The sequence below is a fragment of the Ursus americanus genome, chromosome 1 (assembly GCF_024610735.1).
Source record: "Ursus americanus isolate L20-20 chromosome 1, mUrsAme1.1.p, whole genome shotgun sequence".
NCBI classification, from domain to species: domain Eukaryota; kingdom Metazoa; phylum Chordata; class Mammalia; order Carnivora; family Ursidae; genus Ursus; species Ursus americanus.
The window spans coordinates 64,368,581-64,394,030 of record NC_142127.1 but is presented as its reverse complement, the minus strand read 5'-3'; the positions used below and the strand labels follow the sequence as shown (position 1 = coordinate 64,394,030).

At 35.8% G+C, this 25,450-nt stretch overlaps 1 long non-coding RNA gene across 2 annotated transcripts in view; it reads left to right on the top strand.

Moving 5' to 3' along the window:
* LOC123798130 (uncharacterized) overlaps window positions 1-25,450 on the top strand; it is a 222,345-nt gene that overhangs the window by 92,082 nt on the left and 104,813 nt on the right. For both annotated transcript variants that reach the window (XR_015724401.1, XR_006781180.2), the window contains exon 3: window positions 9,560-9,659. This is a non-coding gene — a long non-coding RNA (uncharacterized LOC123798130). The remainder of the gene's footprint in view (window positions 1-9,559; window positions 9,660-25,450) is intronic.

Sequence of the window (25,450 nt, the reverse complement as noted above, 5' to 3'; positions counted from 1 at the left end):
ATGTGACTTGATCATTTTTATTAACATTGGGCCATAATTTGAAGTAGCATTTATTTTAGGTAACACAGCAGCAGAGGACATGTAGAATTCAGTGATGTTTTTCTATTTGTTAGGCAGATGGAAATCTCTAGATAGTGAATGAGACTCCCAGAGCCAAAAACTCTGCTGAGAGAATCTCACAAACAGTGTGTAGCAAGGAGGAAAACTCATCAATGTGGATGTGGCAGAAGGGCCAGGACTCTTACTTTGATATTAACCAGGATTTTAATTTTGTAAGTTTCCTGAGCCATTACAGAAAGTCCTTTGTTTAAAATGTTTCAAAGCCAGAAAAAAAAAAAAAAAGCATCATGTAGTTCAGAAGGTAGAGAAATTAGAAACATCTGGTAAGTTTGGTTGCAGACATGGCTTGTGCTGACATGGAGATGTAATAACCAGGCGGTTGACTAGTCCAGTCTAATTTGGGTGAATAATATTTTCTCAGCAGTCTCCTGGCCACAAACTATCAAAAAGCAATGGGAACATGCTGTAAAGTGCCTTGATGCCCAGAACAATTACACTCTGGAAACATTCTCTTGGCTGGCTGAATGTGACCTATGACCATGGCTCAGTTCATTCCACAAACAGAATTAGTCACAGAGCACATATGAAATAACACTCTTTGTAGGACTTTCTTGTGTTAACTTTCTAAGTGCATGATGCCACGATGGGTCCTCACACCTTGGAATGCTATTTATTACCTTACAATAGTAGGAATGGAAAATAATGCAACACTTTGCTTTATATAATTATACAAGTTCCATTTTCCTCATGTGGTTATTGACTGTACTTTTTTCAGAGCAATCTTATATAAGGATGAGGCCAGTATAAGACTCTGAGTCTGACTTTAGTTTTAACATATTTTTACTGTCTCAATTTCATGTAAATAACATTCAAGTAACTGGTGTCCTAAGAAACATACTGATACTCAGTTCAGTCCTGCACTTACGTGTCTTTCTGATCCCTTTCTGATCCCTCTCTGATCTCACGAGAGAAAATTTATTACTTCACTTTCATGTAATTCATATGTAAATGAATTGTATTCAAACATAATCCACTTGATTTACTTGTCACTTTGCATTTTAATTTACTTATGTACCTATCTCCAACTGGATGTCTACTCATCAAATTTAGGAGTGTTTTATTTTGTAATGGAATCATGTGACTGTCAGAGTGCCAAACTTATAATAAATAAAGAATAAATGTTTATAACATGAATGAATCAGTCAGCTAATCAGAGACCATGAGGTACTTTGATATGAAATCCAATCCAGCTACTAATCATTTTTCTCCAATGGGTACATTCTTCCATTTGGTTTTGTTAAAACTTTTTTACTAATCCATATTGTTGGGTGATTTTCCAAAGGCATTTGTAACTTCCTGAGTATGTACTCTGAAAATATTGACATGTAATTCTGTAATTAGGATGAACCAATTTCATGATGCCACTTTCAAAGACTTCTGAGGATTCTGTTATCTGATGGGAAGAGTTAGTTTGCTCTAACTGAAGTTTAGTGTCTTGCTTTCTACTATACTGGGACATTATAACCTAAGAAATTTCCAAAGTAGCTGGTACAGCCACTCTGGAAGACAGTATGGAGGTTCCTCAAAAAGTTAAAAAATAGAGCAATTGCACTACTAGGTATTTACCCCAAAGATACAAATGTAGTGAAAAGAAGGGGTATATGCACCCCAATGTTCATAGCAGCAGTGTCCACAATAGCCAAACTGTGGAAGGAGCCGAGATGTCCTTCAACAGATGAATGGGTAAAGATGTGGTCCATATATACAATGGAATATTACTCAGCCATCAGAGAGGTTGAATACCCACCATTTGCATCGACATGGATGGGACTGGAGGGGATTGTGCTAAGTGACATAACTCAATCAGAGAAAGACAATTATCATATGGTTTCACTCATGTATGGAACATAAGGAATAACACTGAGGACCACAGGGGAAGGGAGGGAAAACTGAATGGGAAGAAATCAGAGAGGGAGAAAAACCGTAAGAGACTCTGGACTCTGGGAAACAAACTGAGGGTTACAGAAGGGAGGTGGGTGGGGGGATGGGGTAGCCCGGTGATGGGTATTAGGAGGGCATGTGTTGTGATGAGCACTGGGTGTTATACACAACTAATGAATCGTTGAATACTACATCAAAAACTAATGATGTGCTGTATGTTGGCTAACTGAACATAACAACAACAACAAAAAACCCCCAAAACAAAAAACAAACAAATGTCCAAAGTATTGGATCAAATTAAAGAAACTTCAAAAAATATTTCTTATCAGGAATCTATTTTCTGAATTATTTGTAACCCTCATCATCAAAGTGTGTCCTTCAAGCGCTGCCATGCAGCTAGTATGTCCTTGAGTACTGTACCGAGTTGTCTATGCAGACCCAGTTGATGGAACACACGTCGTTTTTACAGTTCTTTTCAATTTGGATTCAGTATCCCTCTGATTTTGTTTGTTTAGAAGTTGAACATGATGTTTAGTTATAGTTTCATCCTTTGTCACTTTTAATTTTCAACAACGCTTCCTAGTCCATTTGCTGAAAAAAGCATTTTCTTGGGCCCAATCTCCTTGAAGCTCCTGTGCTGACCTTTCATGTTTATGTAGCCTAGCCTAATTTCATGTCAAACCTTTATCCTTTCTTTTGTAGGAATATGGGTGTATTAAGGCAAGACGTGATGATATTATAATATAGCTTTTGTATTTCAAGAGGACTAGGGGATGATTCAAAATATGTGAAGTTAAGATTTTATTCACAATAGAGAATGTTGGGATATTATGTTAGTAATTGAGTCAGCTATGTTGTGTATCTTGGAGAAAATTATATAATATTTCCAAGTTTCCTTGTCTTTAAAATATGGTGAAGATTGGATAGGATTCTGTTGAGTGTCTTGCATAGCTGAAACACAGTAGGCACTAAAAATGACAGCTAATAGCAGAATGTATAGATGCAAAATAAACTGGGAGAAGGGCACCTGGGTGGCACAGTCAGTTAAGCATCCAACTCTTGGTTTTAGCTCAGGTCATGATCTCATGGTGGTATCCAGCCTGGCTTCCGGCTCTATGCTCAGCGTGGAGTCTGCTTGAGATTCCCTCTGTCTCTCCCTTTGCCCCTCCCTCTCATGCTTTCTCTCTCTCTCTCTCTCAAATAAATAAATCTTAAAAAAAAAAAAAACACCAAAAAACGCTGGGAGAAAGAATCTTGTCTGAGCTTGGTATATGTATGGCATGCATGCTGCCACTCCATGTTCACGTTGCCCAGAGTAGGTCCTGCTGATAGCTCAGCACCTTTTCCATTGCTTCTGCATACAGCTTTTGGATTGCTTTTGAGTAGCCAATGCCAAGTAACCAAAGAAGGAAAATGAGTTGAAACCATGTTTTCATCCCTCAAATAGTTTAATCCCTTCATATTATCCCTCATATAGTCTACTCCCTTCATATTACATAAAAGAAAACTGAGGCCTGGAGAAGTTACATGATTTCCTCAAGGTGATATACATTTAGTGAGTGGTTAAAACCTGTACTAAAGTCAGAACTTTTAATTCCGTTCTCCTTCATTGCAACATCGGCCTTTCTTGTTCACCTTCTTTCATCATAAGTAGAGCTGGGGTTCATTGTCAGTTGCCAGTTTTTTTTCTCAAGCAAATAAATTAACCCATGAATTTTTTGAACTAATATCTGCTGGTTTACATAAATGAGCCACACCGACTGGTTTACACTGGTGATTATAGTATTTTTTAAAAGCCATGGTGTTTGATTCAAACCTCCTGTTCGATTGGCTTTCAGAAAAGCAAAAGCCTGAGGGTCAGCACATGTTGAAGGAGGTATAATCAAGGTAAACAATTAGATAACTAGGAAGAGGTTTCCTAAGCAAGACTAAACATTTTCCACATCTTCTTTGATCATTTGACTTTTTTTTCCTGGTCTGTTATAGTATGCTGAAATTTGGGGTTTGAATCCTCAGAAGCGGCAACAGTTAAATTAATCCTTTTTTTTTTTTTTTTTTTTTTAACTGAGCCGTGCTCATGCTCGCTGACAGCTACCAAATTAATTTGGACTTACTTAGCCAAAGGAAAAACAGGATGAGAAAAGACAATGTGAAGTCTCTTTTCTCATCACTTATGCCTCCACCCCCACTGTTTTTTGTTTGTTTTAGTTACATTTTCAAATATTCTCTCATTTTCCCATGTTCTGCATTCACTTAGAAAATCTTCTAATAGCACAGAGGACAAACAGGAGTTCCAGAAGTGCTGATTCATCACAGCAGAAGTCCAGTGGTTTGGCAGGAGACTTAATTTTGAAATGTTGAAATTGGCCCTTTTAAAAATAAGTCCATGGCAGCAGATGTCACTGTTGGTCTATCTTAGCTTTAGGGCACTTCTTGAGCACCATTTGCTCACGAGCTTAGGAGCCCCTGGATCCTAGATTTTAGGCAGCAGGGTCTTGTGGGACATTTCATGATTGGTTTGTGGACTAATATAAGGGCCAATTTCTTCTCCCTGGAACCTAATTTAGTTACATAGAGTTTTTTAATGTTATGATTATGATTTTCTTTTTTTTTTTTCTTTAAAGATTTGTTTATTTACTTTAGAGAGAGAGTGTGTGTGAGCAGGGGAAGGGCTGGAGGGAGAGGGAGAGAGATAATCTCAAGCAGACTCCCCATTCAGCACAGAGCCCATTATGGGGCTCCATCTCACAACCCTGAGATCATGATCTCAGCCAAAATCGAGAGTCGGATGCTCACTGACTGAGCCACCCAGTGCTCCGATTATCATTTTCATACTAATGTCATTTGCCTTTTTAAAGTAGAGATCTTTTCTTTGAGGTCCAAATTTTCTTTGTTTCCTTCTGTGTATCATTTCTTAAGCATGGATCAGCTTTCTTTTTTCTGCTCAGATATGCTTATTTATTCATGTATAAATTTCCTTAATTCTTAGTTCTCTAAGATACTTTCTTCAACATTAATTCTTTTGCTATTAACTATGATGCAATGAACCCTTACTTTTCTGAGCGAATAATTTGTGCCAGTTATTTAACTATTGTCTCTCAGTTCCATGGCCTCCTTTTTGACTCTACTCTGTGATGCTAGGACCCTGCAAATTTCATTCCTCAGATTTTCTTGCCAGATTCTTGAAGGCATTAGAGGGAACTGGAAGGTATTGGAGGGCAGACTTTCCATATAATGAAAGAGGAGATAGACTTTCTTACTGTTTTAAAATTTGTACCATTCTTCTTGGCCTCAATTCCAAAATGGCGGTTCTTCTAAGCATCAACTAGTGGCCCCAGCTATGGAAGTAACTCCAGCCTCCAGCTGCTTTTGGCCCTTCCAGAACCATCTTCATTGTGTTCCCTCAGAGGTACCAACAACAGCCAGCCCAAGTCCCTTCTTTAAAGCATCAAATCTGGGGGCTTGATCTTGTGGCTCCTAGGTTCTGGCTATCCCCAGCTTTTCCCTTTTGGTACCCTAACCTCAGGCATTGTGGCTGTTTATGGAGTATTCTGTTTCTGCACATGCAGACCACTTAACACCTGCAGAACCAATTTCCTCCATTGAGTTCCCTCTGTTGAGTATGGGTTTCTGTTTTCTTGACTTGTAAAAAATATATATAAATTTCAAATGATATTTAGTGTTAAAAATAGGGAAAAAGCAAATAGCAAATATACTGCGTTGTGTTTTTGATCAAAATTTAAAAATTCTTCCCTGATTTGAGCTTTCAGCATGAAATATGTAGTGATGATTTTGATTACTTGATACGGAATATGTCTTGTGAAATGTATATATACCTTCTGACACGATCAAGGCAAAAACTGATGTTAACGTTGATAGAAATTTCTCCTTGTGAAAATAATCCTTGCCAATGGGATTCTAGATAGGTTTGACAATTACTAAAATCACTTGATGCCTGTTCTCTATCCCTGATCTAACTTATACTTCATTATATGGAAAGAAAACCAAGGCCTGAAAAGATGCAGGGGCAAGCTTAAGGTCATACAAGTGAGTTGGTAGAAACCTGGAGCAGAATTCAATCTAATTTTCTTTCCTTTGCCTCAAGCTGCTTTTAGTTACTCATGATATTACACATATCCTGTGCAAGGATTTGTTAGCATTTGGTAAGAAATGAGCATAAATAAAGTGAATAATACGGGGTTTCTTTGAACTAGTCATAGTTATATTGGTGTACTGTGCTGAGAACTTTAATTTGGAAGGGATAATGTTAAAGAAGTTGTTGCCCTTCTATGAAAGTCAGTTACTTCTTTATACGATGTATTCATTCATTCATTCATTCATTCATTCATTCATTCATTCATGTTCAGTCAACTAACACTTATTAATATGTACTAATGTACATGTGTCAGTGTATTGGTGTCATTTTGACTGATTTAGATCTGTCAGCATCCCCTCTTTCTGTTCACAGCAGTGCTTGAATAAATTGTGCTACATTAACTTATACTTTTTCAATTGTTTTCTATTAAACCCCCTACAATCTAGTTTCTGCTCCTTTTCTATTAAAACAATCCTTGAATTCACCAATGACCTACCTATCATCAAATCCAATAAACACTTTTCTGCTTTTGTCTTGACCCACTTTCTGTGGCAATTGACATTATTGACCAGTCCCTCCTTCCTGAAAACTCCCCCTTTCTTTTTAGATAGTTCTCTATTAAGTTAGCCTCCTGCTTTTCTGATTGCTTTTTCTCACATCTATGTAGGATCTCAGGTATCAGTGACCTCTGCGATCTCTGTTCCTGGTCTTGTGCCCTTCTCCCTATATTTTCTGTCCCATATGACCCTCTTTTAGCTCACCTTCTGACCGCCTACCATCATGTATGTTCTGAGGGTTCCCAAATACATATCTCTAGCCTAGACCTCTTTCCTAAGCTCCAGATCTTAATGTACAGCTGTTTGCTGGAAAATCGCTCCATCCACAAATATCCCTGTTCCACCAATACCAAGGTACTTGCAGCTTTTGCTCTCATCATGTTCCATAGCTCTGTATTCCACAATCTTCCCCCATTTGGAATGCTTCAATTCTTGTTCACTTTCTTCGTATAGTTAATGCCTAACTCAGTTCTAATGCCTAATTTAAAAAAAAGCCCCAACAACCTTATTTCAAATATCTCAGTTTAAATGTCTCATTTGAAACAACTGTCCTGATGCTCCATTGTTCATACTTCTTTTCTTGTTCGTACCTTTCTTTTATTCATATCCCTGTCCTAATGCTTGATTGTTACCATTTTTTTTTGTTTTTCTCCCTTACTAGATTCTTTTGATAGTCTCTAAAGATGAGTGCCATCAATATCTCACCTTCCTATACATGCATGCTGCTTCTCACAGAAAGAGATGGAGTCTCCTTCTCCTCTTCTTGAAAATGGGCTGCACTTTTGCTTGTCTTAGCCAACAGTGTGTGGCAGAAGTAGCATTCTAGGATTTCTTAGTACTGCAAGTGCCCATTTAAGAACTGCAAATTAGAATTGTCTGGGAGTTTGAAAATGCCAATGTCAGTACCTAGTGCAGAACGATGACATCAGAATCTCTGGGTATGGAACACCAGCATCCATTTCAGACTGATCATATTAGAGTCTCTGGGGGTGGGGCATCCAGTGTTGAGAACCATCTTCAACAGAGTTTGGCAAACATTTTCTGTAAAGGGCCATACTGTAAGTATTTTTGGCTTTGGTAATATTTGAAATACTATTTTCCATAGTGCTCAACACCTATTGTAGTATAGGAGTAGCCATAGATATGACATAAACAAATGAACATGCTCGTGTTCTAATGAAACTTTATTTATGGGCATGATTTTGAAACTGTAGTTTACTGACTGATGAACTTGAGCAAATGACACCTGATTTTTTAAAAATTTCAGATTTGTTGGGGTAAAATTGTAAGATATTTAAAGCATACATTGTGGTGAATTGATATATATTGTGAAAGAATTTCTGCCCCCCCCTTAGTTAATTAACACATCCATTGCTCCATGTATTTATCTTTCTTTTTCTTTTTTGGTGAAAACATTTAAGTTCAACTCTATCAGCAAATTTTAATTGTACAAGTGTAAGCAATGTATATCAACTATAATCACCGTGTTTTACCTGGCAACCACTTTTCTACTCTCTGTTTCTATGAATTTGACTTTTCCCCTCCTAGATTTCACATATAAGTGATATCATGCAGTATTTGTCTTTCTGTCTGGTTTATTTCACTTAGTATGATGTCCTCAAGGTCCATCTGTGTTGTCACAAATGGCAGGACTACCTTCTTTCTCACACAGCTGAATAATATTTGATGGTGTATGCGTGTGTGTGTGTGTGTGTGTGTGTGTGTACATCTCACATCTGCTTTATCCATTCATCTGTTGATGGGCACTTAGGTTGTTTCCATATCTTGGCTATTATAAATAATGGTGCAATGAACTTGGGAGTGCAAATATCTACTCAATATCGTGGTTTCATTTACTTTAGAAATCTCTACTTTTAGGCTTATTCTTCCAATTTTTAAATATTGTCAACTAACTGAAAAAATTTTTAAATGCTGTGTAAGTCAAACTAAACATGTGTCTGGACTGGATCCAGTTACTGCATCTGTGGAGAGTCTGAGCAATGACAGAATCAAGGGAGAGTTGGGTGTGGAACCTGGGGGAGAAACTGCTTTGTCAAAGAAAGCACGTGTGAGGGAAATACCAAGAGTAAGAGAGAGATGGAGGATTGGTCTAGGGAGTAGAGCATTGATGAGTCATTTAAGGAGTCAAGAGAGATCAGGTCTCTTTCCATTTACATTTCTATTAAACGAGAGAATAACTTTTATTGGAATAATGCTAAAATATTTTATAATACTGTACTTTCTTTCATATCTGTATCTTTATGGTTATTGTCAAGAAAACAAATAAGACCATATGTAGGTGATGGAAACTATTAAAAACCAGGTGGCTTATTATTCAGGACTTTAGGGAGTAGAGAAAGGGAAGAGTGGGGGAACTGGCTAAGAGTAGAGAATAGGCCTTGGGGGTCTATCTGCAAGTAGAGTGGAATAGAGCTAGATAAGTATGGGGAGAAAATATACTTCCGGAGTGATATTCAATACTTAGAATGTAATGAAAGAGCTGGGATTAGACAAAAGTGGAGGATAGCCAGGAATCAAGTCCTGGTGGGCTGGGAGGTGTTTTGGCAGTGTTGGTCAAAGCAGAAGCCAAGGTGAGGTACTGAACTGGGTGGCCAAGATCAGAGCCAGAAGTATTGAATACAGAGCCAGGGATCTGGAGGCAGTTTGGAAAGATATGCAAGGTGGACTATGCCAAGAATATGTACCCCCTGGTTTGGGAGTTTTCAAGTGGGAAAATTGCTGAGTTCCTAATGCATGTTATGTAACTAACATAGTAATTCTTCTTAGGCTATTCTTTAAGTCAATTTTGAATTAAGAGTTAAACTAGATTTAAAATCTGAATTTTGGTTAAAAAAAATTAAAACATCCAAACATATCATCTTTCCAACAAATATTTTTTAAACAGACCTTTCAGCCAAGTTGCCTAAGAACAACAGTTGACAAGAACTGCACGTCTTCAAACACTGTCTACGGCAGAATGGAAACAGGAACCTCTGGGAATATCTGTGAGTCATAAAATGTTGTGAGGAACTTTCCAAAGACATTTTCTTGCTAGGATGGAGAGTTCTAATCTCATATTGGCAGACTCTGTTGGCGACAAGGTACATTGTTTACTTTGATTCCTTTTCAGCTGTCCTTCATGACCTTAGTTTATCAAGTTTTTGATATATTGGAACACAGGAGTTGCATAAAATTACAAGATTGTAAACCCCTTCTGTTCTTTTAGTCTCTTAAAGGAGATAAAAATCATGATCCCAATCTATGCTTCCTCTGTGAGTATGTTTAAGTCACTTGTCTTTGAAGGAAGTAGTTTGGATTACTCCCACAATTTTGAAAGCTTATAGCACTGGTAATTGAAGACATATGTTTTCTTGTAATTAAGAAAGGATGTCAAAAAACACTGCATAATGCTGCCGAAAGAGGTATTTCCTAAGTGTGGTGTGCATGCATGCATGGGGTTATTTAATCTAGTTTAAATATGAGTTCTTGAATTTGGTGAAATATAGACGCAAATGCATATCCAACAAGCATAGTTATCAATGTTAAGACAAGACCAAAAAGTAGGCCAGAAAAAAAAAAAAACCCAATCCTTTGCTCATAAATTCAATCTAAATTTAAATGTTTGATATTGGATAGAGCCTGAGTAATTTTAAATTGATTTATTATTTATAGATCTTTTCCATTTTTATTTCATTTTTAAAGCAGAGGTTCAAAAGGTTTTGACTGTTGTACAAAACTGTGCAGTCACCACCCAAATCAATATGTAGAACATTTCTATCACCTAGAAAGCTCCCATGTGACACTTCTAGTCATTTTTCTACTACCACTCTCCTCCAAACACCAGAAACAGCAGAGAATAGTTTTACATGCTCTTGGACTTCATATAAGTTGAATCATACAGTGTGTACTTTCTTGGGTTTTACTCCTTTGACCCAGCATGTTTTTACAATTCATCCAAAATTGTTGTGTGTTTGAGTTGTTCAGTCCTTTTAATTGCACAGTAGTATTCCACTGTATGAATATATACCACTGTCTGTTCTTCTGATGATGAACATTTGCATTGTTCCCAATTTTGGTTATTATAAACAGGGGTGCTAAAACATTATTGTAAAGTCATTTTGTAAAGTATGTTTTTATATCTCTTGGATGAATACCTAAGAGTGAAATCTCTGCATCTTAGGATTTTATAAGAAATTGCCAAACAGTTTTCTAAAGTGATTGTATGATTTTACAATCTTACCAGCAATGAATGGAGTTCCATATACTTGTCATTTTTTAGTATTTTTAGGCTTTTTGATTTTTAACGTCTCAAGTGAGATTGAAACATTCTTTCATTGTGGTTTTAATTGAATTTCTCTGATAACTAGTGATGTTAAGGAACTTTTTGTATGTTTTTTGGTCATTTCTTTATCTTGCTTTATGAAATATCTCTTTGATTCTGTTTACCTATTTAAAAAATTTTTTTTAGGAGTTCTTTTTATATTCTAAGAGTCCTTTCAGATAAATGTCTTCTGAACATTTCTCCTAGCCTGGATCTTGTCTATTTATTTCCTTAATGGCTACTTTTTTTTTAGTTGAGGAATAGTTAATTGAGAACAAATTAATAATAATTTAACTGAGAAATAATTCAAATGCCATAAAACTTACCTTTTTAAAGTAAATAATTCAGTTGTTTTTAGTATATTCACAGCTGTACAACTATCAGCCCTATGTAATTTTAGAACATTTTCATAACTCCTCAAGTAAATTCCATGTCCATTAGTGTTCATTCCGAGTTTTCCTCTCCTCCTCTAGACCCTGGCAGCTGCTAATATACTCTCTGTCTCTATGGATTTGCCTATTCTGGACAGTTTATGTAATTGGAATTATACACAATTGCACAATCTGGTGCAAATCTGTAGCCTTTTGTATGTGGCTTCTTTCACTGAGCATGATTGGTGGCTGAATAGTATTTCACCATATAGATATACCACATTTAAAAAATCTGTTCATCAATTGATGACTATTTGGTTTGTTTCTACTTTTTGGCTATTATGAATAATGGTGGTTTGAACATTTATGTACAAGTTTTTGTATAAATATATGTTTCAATTCTCTTTACTATATTCCCACTATTGACTGAATATGGTCCTCTGACATTCATATGTTGAAAACCTAATCCCTAATGTGATGGTATTTGGAGATCGGAGGAGATGATTAATTCATCAGGGTGGAGCCCTTATGATGGGATTCATGCCCTTATAAGACATGAGAGAGCTTGCTTCCTTTCTCTGTTCGTCGCCATGCGGAGACACAGAAAGAAGGTGACAGTCTCCAAGGCAGGAACTGGGTTCTCACCAGACATTGGATCTGCCAGTTATTTGATCTTTGACTTCTCAGTGTCCAGAACAGTGAGAAATAAATTTGTGTTGCATAAGCCACTCAGTCTGTGGTATTTTTTTTTTTATAGCAGCCTGCACTAAGATAATTCCTAATTACTGGGTCATATGGTAACTCTACGTTTAACTTTTTGAGGAACTGTCAAACTGTTTCCCACACAAACTGCACCATTTTACATTCCCACTAACAATGGATGAGGGTTTGAATTTCTTCATATCTTTGCCAATAATTGTTATTGTCTGTTTAAAAAAATATATATAATTATCCACTGTGTTTTTGATTTGCATTTTCCTAATGATTAATGAGCATTTTTTCATGTGCTTTTTGGCCATTCTTTGGAGGAATATGAGATCCTTTGCCCATTAAAAATAATTTTTTGTTGTTGAATTATACGAGTTTTAATATATTTTGGATGTTAAACCCTTTTTAGATATATGGCTGTCAAATATTTTCTCCTATTCTATAGGTTGTATTTTTATTTACTCGATAGTGTCCTTTGAATCACAGAAGTTTTAGTTTTGATTTCGTTTAGTTCAGTTTGCCTATTTTTTCTTCTGTTTCTTGTGTTTTAGTGTTACAGTAAAGAAGGCATTGCCTAATCCAAAGTCACAAAGATTTACATCTGTTTTCTTCTAAGAGTTTCATAATTTTAGCTATTAAATTGAGGCCCTTGATCCATTTTGTTATTTTTTGTATACAGTGTGATGCACGGTTCTAATTTCATTCTTTTGCTTCTGGATATCCAGTTGTCCCAGCACCATTTGTTGAAATGATTATTCTCTTCTCATTGAATTGTCTAGGTTCCCTTATCACAAATGAATTGCTCATAAAGGTATGAGTTTATGTCTGGACTCTCAGTTTTATTCCATTGATACATATATCTCTCCTTATGCCAGTACTGCAGTCTTAATTACTATCACTTTGTATTAATGGCTTCTTTTGATAGACATTTTTAATTTGGTGATTTTTTAAAGAGATTATTTATTTGAGAGAGAGAGAGAGAGAGTACAAGCAGGGGGAGGGGTAGAGAGAGAGGGAGAAAGAGAATCCCTAAGCAGACTCCTCACTGACATGGGGCTCCATTCCAGTACCCTGGGATCCTGACCTGAGCTGAAATCAAGAGTCAGCTGCTTAACTGACTGAGCCACCAAGTGCCCCTAATTTTGATGATTTTTAAATTTTTGATGATTATGATGAAAGTAGGATAAAATTTTATTTTCATTTTGTTTTGCCCAAGTAGTATTTGTCTACCCAAAGTCATAAAGATATTCTCTCATTTTTTCTTCTAGAAGAATATATATGTATACACACACACACATATGTATTTACAATGTGAATCCCATAATATCCATATATATATATATAAATGTCAAAAATATATATATATATATATAATTTACACACACACATCTATTGGTTAAAAACATTTTTTATATAATAGGGACAGGACGAAATTGTCTTTTCATGTGGACCTTGTAGGAATTTCTGTGTTTCTATGTGCAACCTGAATATCTCAGAGGATAAACATGGCATTGAATTCTGAAATTTTGAATCACACCAGTAGTATTATAAATGGTTTGTAGAATGTATAATGGTTTGGAAAATAACAACCTGTTTCTTGCTGTGAAAATTTGAAAACCTAAATGGAGTCAGCATGAATCTTGAAAATAAGGACTTGGACATTCCAGTTATGTTGGATCAAGATGTGGATGTGAACTATTAATTTCAAAGTCTATAACTCAGTATTATTTTAAGCTTCTACTGAAAAAAGTTGATCATGTGTAGTTATATGGTTATTTGTATCCGGAGTAATTCCTTACATATGGGTGGGCATCACTAAAGTTTATCATGTTATGTGACAATCTATTTCAAGTATCTTTCAAGAATTCTCTTTGATCCTTTAAGTTTGATTATTTCATTTAAGAGAATGTGCCAAAAGGAAACACTGAGGGGAGAGTATTTATTTGGCTTTTACTTAGGTGAAAAGGAAATGCTTATTTTAATATATATTGTCTAGGTTCTTTAAAAATCTCAGTATTGTTAGAACGAAATAAAATCCACATACTAAAACTTAAGAAAGCCCTTACAATTTTCCTTAAATAGGAAGTGTCCAGAATCTGGTAGTGTATAAATGCTGGGTAGTGCTTAAACTTTTTTTTTTTTTTTAAGCTGTGGACTTAAATGTTTTGCTCTCAATATGGGGCAATCTGAATAGCTGAACTCTTGTTATTAAACATTTATCAAAGCATTACACTGATTTTTATGTTATTTGCTTTTATATCCAGATAATACAGAATTTTCATTTATTTTTTTGTAGGTGCGCAGTTCTTTAGGAATTATGTACAGATAACCCTCAACAATGCTAGAATTGTGATTTTTCATCATGCAATTTTTGTTGATGATATATTATGGTGCAATGCATGACAGATTGTCAATGCAATCTCTCATTATTTAAAAGACAGTAATTTGTTACTTAGTAATCTTAGGACTCTGCAATACAACCCCCTGTTTAAATTCCATTATCATGAGGTCATCTGTTCATATAGATATATACATTATATCAAAAATAAGAGCATCACTAGGCCATTTTTCAGTAAGTTCTCATTGTGAATAATGAAACAAAACACATTATTTAATAACCAAGTCAAGATCTCTGAGAATAATGTCGATTCAGTCATTTAGAATAAGTCCTGGGCTTGCACATGTGCAGTGGCAATGCTCTGAGTGTGACGCACTCACATAATGAAGGTCTGGAGGCACTGGCCTTTCCCTGCCCTAGGATCCCGAGGTCGGTCAGCTACTTCGCCTTAACTCTGGATATCAGTCTTCTGATGACCAGTATGGAGATTTGCCCTACCCGGCCTCTGTACCACTTCTTTCTTTTTCTTCCTCAGAAAGTTCATACTTGTTTCTTTATCTTTCAGTTTCATCTTGGACAATTTATTTCTCACATTTCTCTTTTAACTGTACATCTCTCTCTGTTTTTCTAACTCTTCCTACGGAGAGTTTTCTTCCTTTCTTCAATCCATCCTTTTGTATCTCTGGGCCCCCTTCTCTCTAAATCTTTTTCTTCTTCTGTCTTCATCCCTCTCTCCCATTTTCCTTTTTCCCGCCCTCCTCATCCTTTTCCTCCTTCTTGCTATTTGTGAACTAGTATGTTCATGTAAACAGGGCACAAAAATGTTGGGGCCATGTTAAGTGGTGGACTGGTATGGAGGAAAGAGAAAGCATAAGTTTTGAAGTGAAAATTAGCATCATTTAAACTCCCTATAGTCAGATGCATAAGGACTGAAAGAAAACCTAAAAAAAAAAAAAAGTGAATGTAATTCAGTTTATCTGGTTGGTAGGATCATGGCCTAACTTACCTTTTCATTTTGATTTTTATGAATGTCGTTATACTTTCCTAGTGGGAAAGAGGTGGTACACATCACCAACTTGTCCAAAGACTTTAGCAAGTCTTTTTCAGAATCTCTTTAAAATTTGCTTTCTAAACCTTTTCCTCTGATTTAAGTTAATTATTAATTGATTTGCTTTTGTCTTTTGCATAATCATCATTATATAAGCTAGTTTTATTCAACATTTCATTGAAAATATGTGGTATTTCAACTGCATAATGGATTAAATATGTTTTAGTGATCTGATAGAGAATTTTCAACACACTTCTAACATTATTTCTATAATAAATATAGTTTGACTTACAAACAGAATTTTGGAGGAACACCCATTTATAGATTGGGAACTTTCTGAATTATGTTTTCTTGGGAATTTAAAGTGTCATGGTGAGAGTAATTGTACATTTTTTAAACAAAGAATTCAGTTTATCTCTATCAGCCAGAGTAGCCTGCTACAAATTTATGTACCACTGCATTACAACCTCTGAGGAGCACAAAGATGACAAAATACATCCATTAGGCTTATCTTTAAGCAGTACATCTTTTTGTTTTCAGATCTGCATTTATTCACAGAAGCAAACATTGCGCATAGTCTATATATGTATATATCATATCACAAAATTATTAAAAATTGTTCTTATTACCATTTTTCAAGCTACTTTTTTTTTTTAAGATTTTATTTTTGGGGCACCTGCGTGGCCCAGTTGGTTGTGTCTGGCTCTTGTTTTCGGCTCAGTTCCTGATCTCAGGGTTGTGAGATGGAGCCCCGTGTTGGGCTCTGAACTCGGCAGGAGTCTGCTTGAGATTCTCTCTCCCTCTGCTCCTCCTGCTTGTACTCTCTCTCTCTCAAATAAATAAATAAATCTTAAAAAAAAAAAGATTTTATTTTTAAGTAATCTCTACCCAGCTCAGGGCTCTAAGCCACAACTCCAAGATCAAGAGTTGCATGCTCTCCCCATTGGGCCAGCCAGGCACCCCTTCCAATCTGCCTTTTAAGCCTAATGATACTCTGTAAATTTTCACTTGCTGTATTTTTTCTTGCTTTTCTTATTAAAGTTTTTATTTAAATTCCAGTTAGTTAGCATACAGGGTAATAATAGTTTCAGGTGTACAATATAGTGATTCAACGCTTCCATACAACACCCAGTGCTCATCACTGCAAGTGCACTCCTTAATCCCCATCAACTAGGGATGCCTGGGTGGCACTGTTGGTTAAGTGTCTGACTCTTGGTTTCAACTCAGGTCATGATCTCAGGATTGTGAGATTGAGCCCCACATCATGCTCTGAGCTCAGTGTGGAATCTGCTTGAGTTTCTCTCCCTCTGCCTCTCCCTCTGCTCTTGCATGTGTGTGCTGTTTCTCTCAAATGTGCTCTCTCTCCTCTCAAATAAATAAAATCTTAATCCCCATCAACTAATTTACCCATCCCCCCACCCACCTCCCCTGTGATAACTATCAGTTTCTTCTCTGTACTTGAGTCTGTTTCTTGGTTTGCATTCTTCTCTCTCTCTCTCTCTCTCTTTTTTTTTTTTTTTTGCCTCTGCTCATTTTTTTTTTTTTTTATTTTAAAAGATTTTATTTATTCGACAGAGATAGAGACAGCCAGCGAGAGTGGGAACACAAGCAGGGGGAGTGGGAGAGGAAGAAGCAGGCTCACAGCGGAGGAGCCTGATGTGGGGCTCGATCCCACAACGCCAGGATCACGCCCCGAGCCGAAGGCAGACGCCCAACCGCTGTGCCACCCAGGCGCCCCATCTGCTCATTTTTTTTAAAAAAATATTTTATTTATTTGAGAGAAAGGAAGAGAGTACAGATGGGGAAGGGGTCAGAGGGAGAGAGAGAAGTAGACTCCTTGCTGAGCATGGAGCCTGATGTGGGGCTTGATCCCCAGGACCCTGGGATCATGACCTGAGCCAAAGACAGGTACTTGACCTACTGAGCCACCCAGGCACCCCTCATTTGTTTTGTTTTTAAAATTCTACATGAGCGAAATCACATGGTACTTGTCTTTCTCTGACTTATTTCACTTAGCATAATACTCTCCAGCTCCATCCATGTTTTTGCAAATGGCAAGATTTCATTTTTCATGGCTGAGTAATATTCCATTGTCATCTTCTTTATCCATTCATCAGTCAGTGGACATTTGAGCTCTTTCCATAGTTTGGCTATTATGGATAATGCTGTTGTAAACATTGGGCTACATGTACCCCTTTGAATTAATATTTTTGTATTCTTTGGGTAAACACCTAGTAGTACAATTGCTGGATCTATTTTTAAATTTTGAGGAACCTCCATACTATTTTCCAGAGTGGCTCACCACTTTGCATTCCTACCAACAGTGCAAGAGGGTTCCCCTTTCTCCACATCCTCACCAGCACGTGTTGTTTCTTGTGTTGTTGATTTTAGCCATTCTGACAGGTGTAAGGTGATACCTCATTGTAGTTTTGATTTGTATTTTCCTGATGATCAGTGATGTTGAACATCTTTTCATGTGTCTGTTGGCCATCTGGATGTCTTCTTTGAAAAACTGTCTATTCATGTCTTCTGCTCATGTTTTAGATTATTCATTTTGTTGGCTCTTAGAGTTTTATAGGTTTTTATGTATTTTGGATACTAACCCTATATCAGATTTTTCATTTGCAAATATCTTCTCCCATTCTGTAGGTTGCCTTTTCATTTTTTTTCTTTTAACGTTTCAGTGGGATAACTTGAAACTCTCAAATATATGCAAATAAATAAGAATAAATGATTTAGGAAAAGTCATTGCAGATTACACACATACACTTATACATACGAATGATAAATGCTAAGTAGGTGGAAAATGAGAAGAAGATGCATGTGTGTTGGAGAGCTATAGAACTGTTTGCGGCTGTGCTTTTCAAACATATCTGTTGGAGGACCACTAAGTGGAGAAGAAACATGGATGGTTAGGAATAAGAGAGGAGTGACTAGGTGCAGACTCTTTCTTCAACATGTCATGTTATATTGTATTGTATTCTATTGCATTTTTTTCAAGATTTTATTTATTTGAGAGAGAGAGAGAGAGCAAGTGGGGAAGGGTAGAGGGGGAGGGTGAGAGAATCTGAAGCAGACTCTGCACTGACCATGGAGCCCATTTGGGGGGGGGGGCTCAGTCCCATGACCCAGAGATCATGACCTGAGCAGAAACCAAGAGTCCAACGCTTAACCAACTGCACCACCCAAGTAACCCCATGTCATGTTTTATTTTAAAAATTTATACAATTTTCATTTTATTTCATGCCATATCCATGTTTGTCTTGATATAAAAACAATAACAGATAAAGTTATTTTATTTTCAAATTTGACTAAAATAGACACCCAAAGGAGCTGTGTCATGTCTAGTCTTGTTTTTGAGCATTTCTTGGCATAGTAAATCATATGTTGGGAATTTACATACTTTTGTTTGGGAAACACAGATGTATAATGATAAATAAATGAATCATAGTCAGGTGCAGCTTGTGCATTTGGAATCAGTTGTTTTGATTCTGACAGAGGTTTGCTTGTAGGTAGTTAAAGCAGCTGTGTTAAAATTCCAGCCTGCAAAATTCCAATCAAAGAGATTGTACCAACAGAAACGTCTGAACTTTACTCTATCTTTGGCTTCTCTTCAGTCCCATCTACTAGGGCTGGGAGAGGAGAGAGAGTGATATTTGTTTCACAAATTAACTAAAAATAAAAGTCAGTGATAAAAATTTAATGGTTTGGTTTTAGCTACTTTAAAATGACACGATGTCATAATAGCTTCATCAAAATATCATTTACCTGTCAGGTACTATTAAAGGGCTTCTTGTTGAGTGTAATTGATACACTCATGGCAATTAATTAATCCACTTTTTTTGAAAAATTGATTTAAATAACTAGGAGAGGGAGGTGTCTAGAGGGTATCAACTAATTCAAGGCTGACATAGAAATCAAAGGCCAGAGGAAAGTGAAAGAAGCGGGGAATTTAGTAAAATGGGCGGTGGAGACAGGTGGGACTCCCTAAATCCTTTGATTAGGTCATAAGTAATGTTATACAAGTTGACTCTGCTGGGGAGGAAACTTAATTGGTACTTTTATGCCCTTGTATTAGTTTGCTAGTGCTGCAGTAACAAAGTACACAAACTGGTGGCTTGACAATAGAAATTTATTGTCTCACAGTTCAGCAGCTGGAAGTCCAAGATCAAGGTGTTGGCAGGATTGGTACCTTCTTAAGCCTATGAGGGAAGGATCTGTTCCTCTCTTTCTTATAGATGATCATCATTATGTTCACATGGCATTCTCCCTATATAACCACCTCTGTAAGTAAATTCCTCCTTTTTATAATAATACCAGCCACATTGGGTTACAGCCCACACTAATAATTTCACTATAACTTAATTACCTTTGTAAAGATCCTCTCTCCAAAAAAGGTCACCTTTTGAGATCCTGGGGCTTAGGACTTCAGCATATGAATCTGGTGGGGGATGGGGGCACAATTCAAATTTGAATACATCTCTTTATACTTTAACTTAAAATTTCATAAGTTAGCTCACACCAAGTCTTTTCTCAAACACTGAGACAAAATGAAATATTAATGCAGTTTGAATTCAGCCCTGACTGGGACCATTCATATCAGTGCTTGCAGACACAGGTGCACTCCTGTGGGTCAGATATAAGGTCTAGAAAAAGAAACAACATGATGGTATTTCAGCTCTGTGTATCGGGCATCAATCTACAATTCAGGAGCTCTGAGGATAAATACACTTCCTATATGTAGTACTAACGAGAAAACATTTGTTAGGAACAAGTGAGTGCTCATGTTTTTATTTCATTAGAATTACAGTTACATTTACTGCTTCTATATCTTGGGCAATCTAATAATCTTGGACACCAGCTAATCAATTTTACAATTTATAAATTTCAGTTTAAGATATTTTGCATGTTGACACAGAGCTGCTTTTAGTCACCTGCAAATAAATTATATCTCTGATGTAATCAGACTGAGTCTGTACTTCAAACATAGTAATAATTCTCATTAACTTAAAGCCACCTAATTTTTGAATTACCTACTACTCTTTGGGATTATATATACCTTTCCCTACTCCACCAGTGTGGATGAAAGTGGATTCTTGGTATAAGTAATAAAAGTGGCAGATTAAATGGTTTGGAAAATTTGGTTATATGTAGAAATAAATTACTAAAAAATTTTATATATTGTTTTAAATAAAGAATATTTTTAAAAATCATTGCTAGTCATTAAGAATGTGGATTCTTGAACTAGACAATCTCGCTTCAATTTTAGGACCTAACAGCACATGAAAAATGTTTATAGTACCTGGCAAAGGAAGCACTCTAGATGTGTTAGCATTTTTTTTTCTATCAGAGAACAAAATGTATTAAAAAGCAATAATATGAAATAACCAAAACCAACCGAATATTTCTTATTATGTATATGGAGAAAATAATGCTAGGATAATTGAAATCACTTGAAAATCTCATTCCTAATAAAATTCTAGATTAGAAAATTGATATTTGAAGCTTTACCAGTAGGTATATACTATCCATAAAATAATGTTAATGACTTGAACTGTATGCCATTTTGATTACTAGAGAACACCATGCAGATTAGTGTGTCATTCTACAGAAATGACTTCACAAATTCTTTTTTTAAAATAATATACATTAGGCTTTATATCAAGGGTAATAGAAATAAGATTATAAATAATCTCTCTGTATTTTCTGGAAAACCACCATTATTGGTGCTCCTTGTGTAAACACTCACTTGATTTATCCCTTTAAAAATATTAATAGGGAAATGCTTCTTTTGCCTGACAAGCTTCTCTGCTTCCTTTTATAAGAAAACAAGAATCATTAAGCCCATCATTTCTATGTAAGACACAAAAATTGCAATGTGTTCAAAAAACTACTTTCTTTTCTTTCTAGTTATAAAGAAATACTATTTTCCCCAGTCACCTTGTATCTGGGTGAGATTGTATGACTAGTTCTGGTCACAGAATATGAATGGACGTATGTCAGTTCTAGGTTTGGGCTCTAAAAACTCTTCAAATTTCCAAATGCGTCTGTATGCTTGTGAGCTGGTTAAATGCAGTGGATTTGACAGAAAGACCCACTCTAAGGAAGGGCCTGGAAGATGGTCTCATTACAAGGTGAAAGGAATTCTGATCACTAAGACACTACTTGAAGGAGAGGTGCCCTGAAGAGTCCCCAAAATATACACAATGGATTTTGCACAACAAAGCAACAACAACAAAACTAAAGAGACTCCTCCTCCTCCCTCAAAAAAAAAATCATGTATTGGCCCTAGGCCACTGAGAGATTTTTTTTTTTTTTTTTTTTTTTGGTTGCTTGTTATATAGCACCTGGCATATACCTTTGCAGCCAAGGTGTTAAAAATGTGCAGTGATAGGAATTTATTAGTTTTATTTTTGCTTTGTGTACTAAATTTCTCCTTCCTTTCTTCCTTTTCTTTCTTCCTTCCTTCCCTTCCTTGCCCTTTCCTTTCCTTTCCTTTCCTTTCCTTTCCTTTCCTTTTCTTTCACTTTTCTTATTAATTGTATAGTTAGTATAGTTTACAGATATCATTATATTATTATATATTATATTAGTTTCAAGTACATAACATAGTGATTTGACAATTATATACATTATGAAATATCCACCATGGTAAATGTAGTTATCACCATACATATCATACCTCTATCACCACACAAAGTTATTACAATATTATTGACTATATTCCCTATGTTATACTTTGCATCCCTCTGTTTATTTTTTTAACTGGAAGTTTGTACCTCTTAATCCCCTTCATCTATCTCATCCATTCCCTTATCCCCTTTCCTTTGGCAATCACCAATTTGTTCTCTGTATTTATGAGTCTGTTTCTGATGTTGTTTTTGTTGTTGTTGTTCATTTGTTTTGTGTTTTATTTCCACATATGAGTGAAATCATATGGTATTTTATGTGTTTCTTGGGATGAGGTTGAGAGAGATGTAGAGTGGGTTGCTGGCTCCTGAAGCTCAGACTTTTGGTACCATAACATGTTGCCCATTGTCCTAAAATGTTGCTGTGAAAATGGTTTCTCTTAACTTCAGGGAAGCTTTCAAGGTCTAAATATTAGTATATAATATTTCGGGAGATTCCATGGCAGAAGTTTTAAATCTTAGAATGGTGATTTATGGGAAAATCTCTGGGAAATTTCAACATTTAGTAATTTGGATAGGCAAATTCTAAAATATGCCAAGTTGATTAACATCACCTAATTAAATTAAATTAAAAAGGATTTTCAGTGAACTGTTAAGTTTAGGATATAGGGAAATGGGAAGTCCATCATAAAATTAGTAGGTTAGGTGAGGAATTTAGTACCAAACTTTATTCAAATAAAATAATCTTCTCAATCACTGGAACATAATGTCATAAACTTCAATTTTAGCTTGATCACAATGTAAGTTCTGTCATATGGAATCAAAATCTTATTTGTGTTTTAGTTTCTGTTTTTCTATGATTTAGGTACAGAAAAATGTTTTCTATGATTTACATACAACACAAAGTTCTTTCCCCAGAAAGCCCTTCTCCATGTATTTTTAGGACTTTTCATTAAACAAAGATTCAACAAAATAAATGTATTATGTAGAATATCTTGTTTTGTTGTTTCTTCTGGATTTGAGGAATTTTCCGTTTTAGCCTTGATGAGTAAATTCAATCTCTGATAAAATGTCTGTCTGGGTTACTTATACAGTAAAACCAGATTGTGGAGCTGTTTAACCATGTTTTTTCTTCAGTGGCAGCCTTTGATATAAAGTGATAGTCCATAAAATTTTAGCAATCTCTAGTACATATATAAATCCAGTGTAACTCACTGCACTTTTAGAAGTAGTACAAATGGCTAGTCAGTTTCTTTACTTTAGAATGTAAACAAAGACATAAAGTTTTATAAATTCAAACATAAAATTACAGGGATTCTTATTTCTCAAGTCTTTAATGATCTCAATTCTAGGAGATACTACATTCTTTTACTGGGTTTAAGCAGGTCCAGTGAGCTGGGTAGGGCATTAAAAGGTTTATTTTAAGCGTGTTATTGTTTCAGTGTGATTACAGTGTCACATTTATATTTGTCTTTTATTCCATGAGCATTTAATGTTTTAGACATTGAGATAGATGCTCTCATAGATTATCTTTTTTAATCCTCGTAAAAAATCCTTTGAGGTGGTGCACACATGTCCATTTTCCTGGAAAGGAAGTAGAGTTTAGAGAGAATACATAATTTCTCCAAAGTCATCTTTGTAGTCTTTAGGGTGGAAACAGAATGAAGACCTCCCCGCTCCCCATACATCTGGGGATCTAGGAGATAACCTGTGCTTATTTCCATGTTGGATCTAGTTTGCTTTGTGTGTTCTGGAACCATCTCGGCCATCTACTGTTAACCCAATCCCTACTTCTCAGATGTAACCACTCTGCAGAGCTGTCCGCTCTTCTTGCCATGGCTCCCGGAGACACATCTATTGCTATTCTCTGAGGAGGGTCATCACCTTATTTTGGGGTAGTTTTTCTCCTCCCAAGACTGACTGAAAAGTGAAATATAGTTCTACTCTTCTCCCTTTCTTGCTGCTCCCCCAAACAGAGTTATTTTTATTTCTTCAAGTTGGGTGACAAATGCAGAAGCTATTTTATTTTTATACCTCTAAATGCAGTGGTGAAAATACAGAAAACCTGGGAACATTCAAAGTTTCCTAATTTTTTAAAGTCTGTAGATAAGATACTATATAGTTTCTGACTCTCTTCTGAGACTATGGAGAGTAGATTATTAAAAATGCCAGCCACAGAGGAAAAGACAGAAATGTTCAGATATTTCCACACAAATTTGAAGACAGGGAAAAAAGACAAATTGTAAAGTAATTATAATATATAGCATAATAAGGGATATGTATTTTAAGTCAGAAGATTGTGAGTGTGTCATTATGAAAGCATCAGAACCTTGACCTTACTTGGCTTAATTATCTTTGCATAACAATACCAAAAGGTTGTCTAACTCGAAGATTTATACACCCCAAGAAAAGACTCGATGAACAGGGTTAATCCACTAGTTTTGCTTGAGAACCATTCTCTATGTATCCTTATATATGATGAACTATAAAGGCCATAGAGGGCATCCTTTCTTAAGTCTCTAGTTCTACCTTGCTTCCATAGTTAGTCCTTAAAAATTCTGGGTGCTGCTTTTTGCTTTTTCCCCAAGATGTCATGTAGTTTGATCTACATGAAGAAAGATCTTCTTGATTTAGAGCCACTTTTTATTAAGCTTTTGCTTATGCAGGCTCTTCAATACAATATGGAAGCACCATGACTTACTATGGAATTTAAATAAAACTGATTATTTCAGAAGGCATTGCTATCTTTCAAAGCATAAGTTATTTGTCAGTGAAAATGATACCTTCCCCATAACATGTAGGTATCTTCAAGCAATATTTATCATGGACCAATCATATTTGATGGCTTAAGAAAACTATATTGTGTCATTAGTGAAATGTACTCCTAAAATATTGAAATATGTTTGTTCCACAAGTTATAGGCAGAATAGTAACATCAAGTTTTGGCAGTTAGTCCATGTAGATTAGACAGAATCGAGACATATATCAGTGTGAGTTCATGGGTTCGGGATGCAGAGATTTCCTAAACTTGATGATATTTCCACCTGTCAAAAATGCAGGATGATCTCAAGTGATTACCTCAAAGCAATGAACTAATGAATCAGTGAACTAATAATGCAGTTTCCAAATTATTATTTTTTAAACTAATAGAATTACATATCAAAGTGAATAGTAAAAACTATTTAAGAACATTAGCTTAAAATTTTAGCTTAAAAACACACCTTCTTGGGTAATAATCTAGGAAATTCAAATGTTAATTGTGTGCAAATAACCATGGGTCCGACACAATATTTTCCTGACTGCTTTTTTAAAAAAAACAAGAAACAAAAAACTTCAGAAAATGGCTAAAAGCTGTGGAGTAACATTAAAAACATGAAATTT